The following is a 9560-nucleotide window of genomic DNA, read 5'->3' as shown; positions in this document are numbered from 1 at the left end:
CAAGCAAACAGAAAGGCAAAGGGAAAAAGGCAAACGGGAAAGAGAGGTGGAGATTGGGAAAGAGAGGGCGAATAAAACGGCAAGGGTGAAGTGGGGGAGAGGAAAACGAGAGGCAAATGGCAAATAATGTAATGCGAGAGATAGGGATTGCGATGGGTACTTGGTATGTTGACTTTTGCGTAAGCCTCCCCGGCAACGGTGCCAGAAATTCTTCTTGCTATGTCTCAAGCTTGCGTTGGTTTTCCCCGAAGAGGAGAGGATGATGCAGCACAGTAGCGTAAGTATTTCCCTCAGTTTTTGAGAACCAAAGTATCAATCCAGTAGGAGGTCACGCGCAAGTCCCTCGTACCTGCAAAACACGATAGCAACTCGCAACCAACGCTTAGGGTTGTCAATCCCTTCACGGTCACTTAGGAGAGTGAGATCTGATAGAGATAATATTTTTGGTATTTTTGATAGATAGATGCAAAGTAAAAAGTAAAGGCAAAGTAAAAAAACAAAGCAAGTAAATAAAGTGATATAGATTGATATGATGAGAATAGACCCGGGGGCCATAGGTTTCACTAGTGGCTTCTCTCAAGAGCATAAGTATTCTTACGGTGGGTGAACAAATTACTGTTGAGCAATTGATATAATTGAGCATAGTTATGAGGTTATCTAGGTATGATCATGTATATAGGCATCACGTCCGAGACAAGTAGATCGAAACGATTCTGCATCTACTACTATTACTCCACTCATCGACCGCTATCCAGCATGCATCTAGAGTATTAAGTTAAAAACAGAGTAACGCCTTAAGCAAGATGACATGATGTAGAGGAATAAATTCATGCAATATGATAAATAACCCATCTTGTTATCCTCGGTGGCAACAATACAATACGTGCCTTGCAACTCTTTCTGTCACTGAGTAAGGACACCGCAAGATTGAACCCAAAGACATGCACTTCTCCCATTGCAAGAACTACCAATCTAGTTGGCCAAACCAAACGGATAATTCGAAGAGACTTGCAAAGATAACTCAATCATACATAAAAGAATTCAGAGAAGAATCAAATATTTTCCATAGATAAGTTGGATCATAAACCCACAATTCATCGGTCTCAACAAACACACCGCAAAAAGAAGATTACATCGAATAGATCTCCACGAGAGAGGGGGAGAACATTGTATTGAGATCCAAAAAGAGAGAAAAAGCCATCTAGCTACTAGCTATGGACCCAAAGGTCTGAAGTAAACGACTCACACTTCATCGGAGGGGCTATGATGTTGATGTAGAAGCCCTCCGTGGTGGATGCCCCCTCCGGCGGAGCTCTGGAACAGGCCCCAAGATGGGATCTCGTGGATACAGAAGGTTGCGGCGGTGGAATTAGGTTTTTTGGTTCCCCCCTGATCATACGGGGATACGTAGGTATATATAGGAGGAAGGAGTACGTCGGTGGAGCTCCGAGGGGCCCACGAGGTAGGGGGCACGCCCTCCACCCTCGTGACCTCCTCGGAAGCTTCTTGGAGTAGGGTCCAAGTCTCCTGGATCATGTTCAGTGAGAAAATCACGTTCCCAAAGGTTTCATTCCGTTTGGACTCCGTTTGATATTCCGTTTCTTCGAAATACTGAAATAGGTAAAAAAACAGCAATTCTGGGCTGGGCCTCCGGTTAATAGGTTAGTCCCAAAAATAATATAAAAGTGGAAAATAAAGCCCAATATAGTCCAAAACAGTAGATAAAGTAGCATGGAGCAATCAAAAATTATAGATACGTTGGAGACGTATCACTGTTTTATTGCCTATTTCAGTATTTCGAAGAAAAGGAATATCAAACGGAGTCCCAACGGAATGAAACCTTCAGCAGCGTTATTTTTGGGAAGAATATCATCCTTGAGACTTGTAGTTCACGTCAGAAGATCCGCGAGGAGGCTAGGAGATAGGGGGGCATGCCCCCCTACTGGGCGCGCCCCCCTGTCTCGTGGGCCCCTCGAGCACCTCTCGACCGACTTCTTTCGCCTATATAAGCCTACGTACCCTAAAATCATCTAATATGAAGATAGATCGGGAGTTCCGCCGCCGCAAGCCTCTGTAGCCACCAAAAACCTCTCGGGAGCCCGTTTCGGCACCCTGCCGGAGGGGGAATCAATCACCGGTGGCCATCTTCATCATCCCGGCGCTATCCATGACGAGGAGGGAGTAGTTCACCCTCGGGGCTGAGGGTATGTACCAGTAGCTATGTGTTTGATCTCTCTCTCTCTCTCTCTCTCGTGTTCTCGACTTCACACTATCTTGATGTATCGCGAGCTTTGTTATTATAGTTGGATCTTATGATGTTTCTCCCCCTCTACTCTCTTGTGATGAATTGAGTTTCCCTCTTGAAGTTATCTTATCGGATTGAGTCTTTGATTTGAGAACACTTGACGTATGTCTTGCTGTGTTTATCTGTAGTGACAATGGGATATCACGTGCCACTTGATGTATGTTTTGGTGACCAACTTGCGGGTTCCACCCATGGACCTATGCATAGGGGTTGGCACACGTTTTCTTGACTCTCCGGTAGAAACTTTGGGGCACTCTTTGAAGTACTTTTTGTTGGTTGGATGAATTTGAGATTGTGTGACGCATATCGTATAATCATGCCCACGGATACTTGAGATGATAAAGGAGTATCTAGGTGACATTAGGTTTTTGGTTGATTTGTGTCTTAAGGTGTTATTCTACTACGAACTCTTGAATAGATCGATCGGAAAGAATAACTTTGAGGTGGTTTCGTACCCTACCATAATCTCTACGTTTGTTCTCCGCTATTAGTGGCTTTGGAGTGACTCTTTGTTGCATGTTGAGGGATTGTTATATGATCTATCTATGTTATTATTGTTGAGAGAACTTGCACTAGTGAAAGTATGAACCCTAGGCCTTGTTTCCTACCATTGCAATACCGTTTACGCTCACTTTTATCATTAGTTACCTTGCTGTTTTTATAATTTCAGATTACAAAAACATTTATCTACCATCCATATTGAACTTGTATCACCATCTCTTCGCCGAACTAGTGCACCTATACAATTTACCGTTGTATTGGGTGTGTTGGGGACAAAAGAGACTCTTTGTTATTTGGTCGTAGGGTTGTTTGAGAGAGACCATCTTCATCCTATGCCTCCCACGGATTGATAAACCTTAGGTCATCCACTTGAGGGAAATTTGCTACTGTCCTACAAACCTGTGCACTTGCAGGCCCAACAACGTCTACAAGAAGAAGGTTGTGTAGTAGACATCAAGCTCTTTTCTGGCGCCGTTGCCGGGGAGGTGAGTGCTGGAAGGTATATCTTTAGAACTTGCAATCGAATCTTTTTGTTTCTTGTTTTATCACTAGTTTAGTTTATAAAAGAAAACTACAAAAAAGGGAGTTAAGTTTGCCTCATACGCTTTGTCTTTTTAATATCTTTCATGAGTATGATGGAAAGGAAAATTGTGCTCAAGGGCTAGAAGAAGAATGCATTAAAATGCTCAGTACTAAATCTTTGAATGATGAGCATGATTGCAATGTTGTTAGTATGAACTCCTTGAATATCCTTAGTACTAATGATGATTGCTCTAGTCATGATGAAAATATCTCTTATGAGCATGTCAACTTTTGTGGAGTGCATGTTTGCATGAACACACCAAATAGAGAAGATATATATTGCAAGAGGCATAAGCATTTAGAAACTAAATTGTTGCAAGAAAAGTTAAATGGGAGTGCTGAAAATTTAAATTTCCTTTGCCGTACTTGTGAACTTTGCAATGAACGTGGTCATCTACATATCCTATGCAAATTATTTCATGATCGAATCGTGTCCAAATGTTGTGATGATTTGATTTCCCTGCACATTATAATGAACTTAGTTTGTTTTTGGGTTATGAAGAATTGAAACGTTTAACTAAGAATCTTCCACATTTTGCCCTTAAGAAATTCCTTGATATTGATCTAGAGAAGATTTATTTGTATTGTGCGGAGAATTGCTTTGAAAATCCTTATATTGCCAATTACATAAAGAAAAAAAGCAAATAGAAGATTATGAGAATACTAATGAAAGGGAAGAGTCTTCCCAATATCCTCCTATTATTTCTTATGATGAATCAGGTAACGAGGATGAGCTTTCTATTCAACCAATCTCATCAATAAGGAGCTCAAAGAGGAAGGTTGAACCCACACATAATGTGAAGAAGAAAAAGAAAAGAAGGGGCAACAAAGGTAAAAAGGTATCCCTTCCAAATGATGTTGCTCCTACTACTTGTGATGATGATAATTGCTATACTATTGATGCTATCCGTACTATTAATGATGAGAGTGATTATGCATATAATATGAAAAGGCCCAAGCTTGGGGAAGCTATGTTTGATGAGAATGACATATTTGAGAATATATTTGCTGAAATTAATGTTTGTCCCAAGCTTGGGGATGCTACGTTTAGTGAAGACGATATTTTTAGCATCCCAAGTTTTGATATGCAAAGTTGTTGTGATGATAGCATGCCTCCTACCTATGATGATTATATTGATGAAAGTGGGTTCGGAAGAGTGTCAACTTTAGGAAGTAGTGATCCCACTATTTTGGAGGATGTTGAATTTTATTGTGATGAATATTAAAGTGGATTTGGAAGAGTGTCAACTTCATTTAGTGATTCCACTATCTTGGGAGAGGTTTCAATTGATTATGATGAGAACGAAGTTGCTACTTATGATGATTATTGTGATGAAACTTATGCTATAAAAAGTAGTGATGATTATATTTATAAAACTTGTCATGATTATGATTACCCTTTTTCTGAACATTACTATTTTAATGTGGAAACAATTTTTAGTGTTCAAGTCTCTTATGATACTCGCACTATTCCGAATGAAAAGAATTTTGTTTATGTGGAGAGTAGTAAAAATTCTGTGCTTGTAGATCATGAAAGGAATGATTTAGGTGCTGGTTATATTGTTGACTTCATTCATGATGCTACTGAAAATTATTATGAGGGAGGAATATATGCTTGTAGGAATTGCAATAATATCAAGTTTCCTCTCTATGTGCTTCAAATCTTGAAGCTATGCTTGTTTTTCCTTCCTATGCTAGTGGATTATTGTTCCCATAAGTTGTTTGCTTACAAAATCCCTATGCATAGGAAGTGGTTTAGGCTTAAATGTGCTAGTAATATGCTTCATGATGCTCCCATTTTGTTTCAATTCTTATCTTTGATGTGAGCATCATTGTCATCATCATGCCTAGCTAGAAAGGCATTAAAGAAAAGCGCTTGTTGGGAGACAACCCAATATTTACCCTTACTGGTTTTGTGTGTTCACATGATTATGCTACTGTATTAATCATGTTTTATAGCTTTTGTTTCAATAAAGTGCCAAGTAAGACCTATAGGATAGCTTATGGTATAGTTGTGTTAATCCTGCTGAGAATCAGAAACTTTTGCACCCAGTAAATTAGTTCTGTTAATTCACAGAAACGTGCTTCTGATCTTATTCTTTTTCCTATGGATTGGTACACAAATTGCTTAGGACTTCCTAATTTGGCAGGAGTTTTGGAGTTCCAGAAATATAAGTTTGATACATATTACTACAGACTGTTCTTTTTTTGACAGATTCTGTTTCCTATGTGTTGTTTGCTTATTTTGATGAATCTATGAGTAGTATCGGAGGATATGAACCATAGAGAAGTTGGAATACAGTAGATATTACACCAATAAGAATTTAGAATGAGTTCATTACAGTACCTAAGTGGTTGTTTTATTTTCTTATACTAACGGAGCTTACGAGTTTTCTGTTGAGTTTTGTGTTGTGGAGTTTTCAAGTTTTGGGTAAAGATTCGATGGACTATGGAATAAGGAGCCTAAGCTTGGGGATTCCCAAGGAACACCAATGTAATATTCAAGGACAACCAAGAGCCTAAGCTTGGGGATGCCCCGGAAGGCATCCCCTCTTTCGTCTTCGTCCATCGGTAACTTTACTTGGAGCTATATTTTTATTCACCACATGATATGTGTTTTGCTTGGAGCGTCATTTTCTTTTGTTAGTGTTTGTTTGCTGTTAGTTAAAATAATGTTTTGCATCTTTAGTTTCAATAAAAAAGTCAAGGATAGCCTTTGCCATGCTTATTTTGGTAGTATACATGTTGCTGTTTGAAAACAGAAAGTTTACCGCTGTTGCAAAAATTCCCTAGAAAATTCAGAGAATGGTATAATGTTGAAACTTTTTTCATATTGAGCTCTGATAAATTTATTACAGTGTTAATTTTCTTTAATAATTTTTGGAGTTAGGGAAGTATTGATACTCTTGCATTCTTTACAGACTGTACTGTTTTGGCAGATTGCTGTTATGTTTGCATTGTTTGTGTATGTTTACTTGTTTAATGATTCAATTTGAGGATAGGAGTATTAAATATGCAGAGGCATTTAGTATGCAATGTGGAATAATAATTTTAGTGATTTGTTACAGTAGAAAATGATAAGGTTTTGCATTGGTTTATACTAACCTATCTCACGAGTTCTTGTTGAGTTTGGTGTGGACGAAGCTTTTGATAAAAAGAGAAACCATGATATGAGAGGAATTAAGGAGACACAAAAGTTCAAGCTTGGGGATGCCCAAGGCACCCCAAGATAATATTTCAAGAAATCTCAAGCATCTAAGCTTGGGGATTCCCCGTGAGGCATCCCACCTTTCTTCTTCAACAACTATCGGTTAGTATCGGTTGAGCCTAAGTTTTTGCTTCTTCACATGAGTTGTGCTATCCTTGTAATGTCATTTTATTTTGTTTTGCTTGCTGCTTGATTAGAATACCAAGATCTGGAATTCTTAAATGAGAGAGAGTCTTCGCATTGCTACATAATTATTTAGCTACTCATTGATCTTCACTTATATCCTGTGAGTAAATGGTTGTATGAGTTGATTGTCATAAATTTAAAATTATATATGTTTCATTTGCTTATCCCATGGGGAGTAATGACTTCACATCTAAGAAGTAGAGGTTGTAAATTTATTGAAGGTTAGCAAGCATTGTATTGGTCATTTGAACAATTCCTGAAAGAATATTGAATGAAGAGAGATTCCACATATAAATATACTATCCTAGACATCTTTTATAATTGGGAGCACTCATTAAGTATGACTTGCTAAAGAGTTGGTGTTGGACAAGGAAGACAACGTAATAGGTTATGTTTTCTGACATCTCAGTTAAAGTATATTGTCATGGATCATTCAAACATGTTGAGCTTGCCTTTTCCCCTCATGCTAGCCAAAAATCCTTGCACCAAGTAGAGATACTACTTGTGCTTCCAAATATCCTTAAACCCAGTTTTGCCAAGAGAGTCCACCATACCTACCTATGGATTGAGTAAGATCCTTCAAGTAAGTTATCATCGGTGCAAGCAATAAAAATTGCTCTCTAAATATGTATGATATTTTGGTGTGAAGAAAATAGCTTTATACGATCTTGTTATGGAAGCAATAAAAGCGACGGACTGCATAATAAAGGTCCATATACAAGTGGCAACATAAAGTGACGTTCATTCGCATTAAGATTTTGTGCATCCAACCCTAAAAGCGCATGACAACCTCTGCTTCCCTCTATGAAGGGCCAATCTTTTACTTTATGTCTTTTACTTTATGCAAGAGTCAAGGTGATCTTCACCTTTCCCTTTTTCATTTTATCCTTTGGCAAGCACTTTGTGTTGGGGTGATCCTGATATATATATCCAATTGGATGTAAGTTAGCATGAACTATTATTGTTGACATCACCCAAAGGTGAATACGTTGGGAGGCAACACTATAAGCCCCTATCTTTCTCAGTGTTCGATTTAAACTCCATAACCATTAGTATTGCGTGAGTGTTAGCAATTGTAGACGACTATATGATAGTTGAGTATGTGGAGTTTGTTATTCCTGAAAATAAGATTAATTGAAATTGTTTGATGACTGAGAATGAAGTTTGCTAGTTTTCAAGAAAGTTTATGGTCTATGCTTTGACATGTGAATTGCTTGTTACTTTATCGTGAGAAGTTTTATGAGATGAACTACTTTTATGACATATTATCATGCTAGAAAAGGTGATTGAAATTATCATTGATCAAACTTGTGCACCTTCTAGCATTCACACTTCATAAATTCTTTCTTTTATCATTTACCTACTCGAGGACGAGTAGGAATTAAGCTTGGGGATGCTGATACGTCTCCAGCGTATCTATAATTTATGAAGCTTTCATGCTATTTTATTATTTGTTTTGAATGATTATGGGCTTTATTATACACTTTTATATTACTTTTGGGACTAACCTATTAACCGGAGGCCCAGCCCGTATTGCTGTTTTATTGCCTATTTCGGTATTCCGAAGAAAAGGAATATCAAACGGAGTCCAAACGGAATGAAACCTTCGGCAGCGTTATTTTTGGGAAGAATATCATCCTGGAGACTTGGAGTTCACGTCAGAAGATCCTCGAGGAGGCGAGGAGATAGGGGGCGCCCCCCCCCCCCCCCCTACTGGGCATGCCCCCTGTCTCGTGGGCCCCTTGAGCACCTCCCGACCGACTTCTTTTGCCTATATAAGCCTACGTACCCTAAAACCATCTAATACGAAGATAGATCGGGAGTTCCGCCGCCGCAAACCTCTTTAGCCACCAAAAACCTCTCAGGAGCCCATTTCGGCACCCTGCCGGAGGGGGAATCCATCACTGGTGCCCATCTTCATCATTCCGGCGCTATCCATGAGGAGGGAGTAGTTCACCCTCGGGGCTGAGGGTATGTACCAGTAGCTATGTGTTTGATCTCTCTCTCTCTCTCGTGTTCTCGACTTCACACGATCTTGATGTATCGCGAGCTTTGTTATTATAGTTGGATCTTATGATGTTTCTCCCCCTCTACTCTCTTGTGATGAATTGATTTTCCCTCTTGAAGTTATCTTATCGGATTGAGTCTTTGATTTGAGAACACTTGATGTATGTCTTGCCGTGTTTATCTGTGGTGACAATGGGATATCACGTGCCACTTGATGTATGTTTTGGTGACCAACTTGCGGGTTCCACCCATGAACCTATGCATAGGGGTTGGTACATGTTTTCTTGAGGGTTCCACCCATGAACCTATGCATAGGGGTTGGCACACGTTTTCTTGACTCTCCGGTAGAAACTTTGGGGCACTCTTTGAAGTACTTTGTGTTGGTTAGATGAATTTGAGATTGTGTGACGCATATCATATAATCATGCCCACGGATACTTGAGGTGGCAATGGAGTATCTAGGTGACATTAGGGTTTTGGTTGATTTGTGTCTTAAGGTGTTATTCTAGTACGAGCTCTTGAATAGATCGATCCAAAAGAATAACTTTGAGGTGGTTTCGTACCCTACCTCTCTTCGTTTGTTCTCCACTATTAGTGGCTTTGGAGTGACTCTTTGTTGCATGTTGAGGGATTGTTATATGATCTATCTATGTTATTATTGTTGAGAGAACTTGCACTAGTGAAAGTATGAACCCTAGGCCTTGTTTCCTACCATTGCAATACCGTTTACGCTCACTTTTATCATTAGTTACCTTGCTGTTTTTATAATTT

Source organism: Triticum aestivum, chromosome 3B, assembly GCF_018294505.1.
Source record: "Triticum aestivum cultivar Chinese Spring chromosome 3B, IWGSC CS RefSeq v2.1, whole genome shotgun sequence".
Taxonomy (NCBI): Eukaryota; Viridiplantae; Streptophyta; class Magnoliopsida; order Poales; family Poaceae; genus Triticum; species Triticum aestivum.
This window is presented reverse-complemented; position numbering follows the sequence as displayed.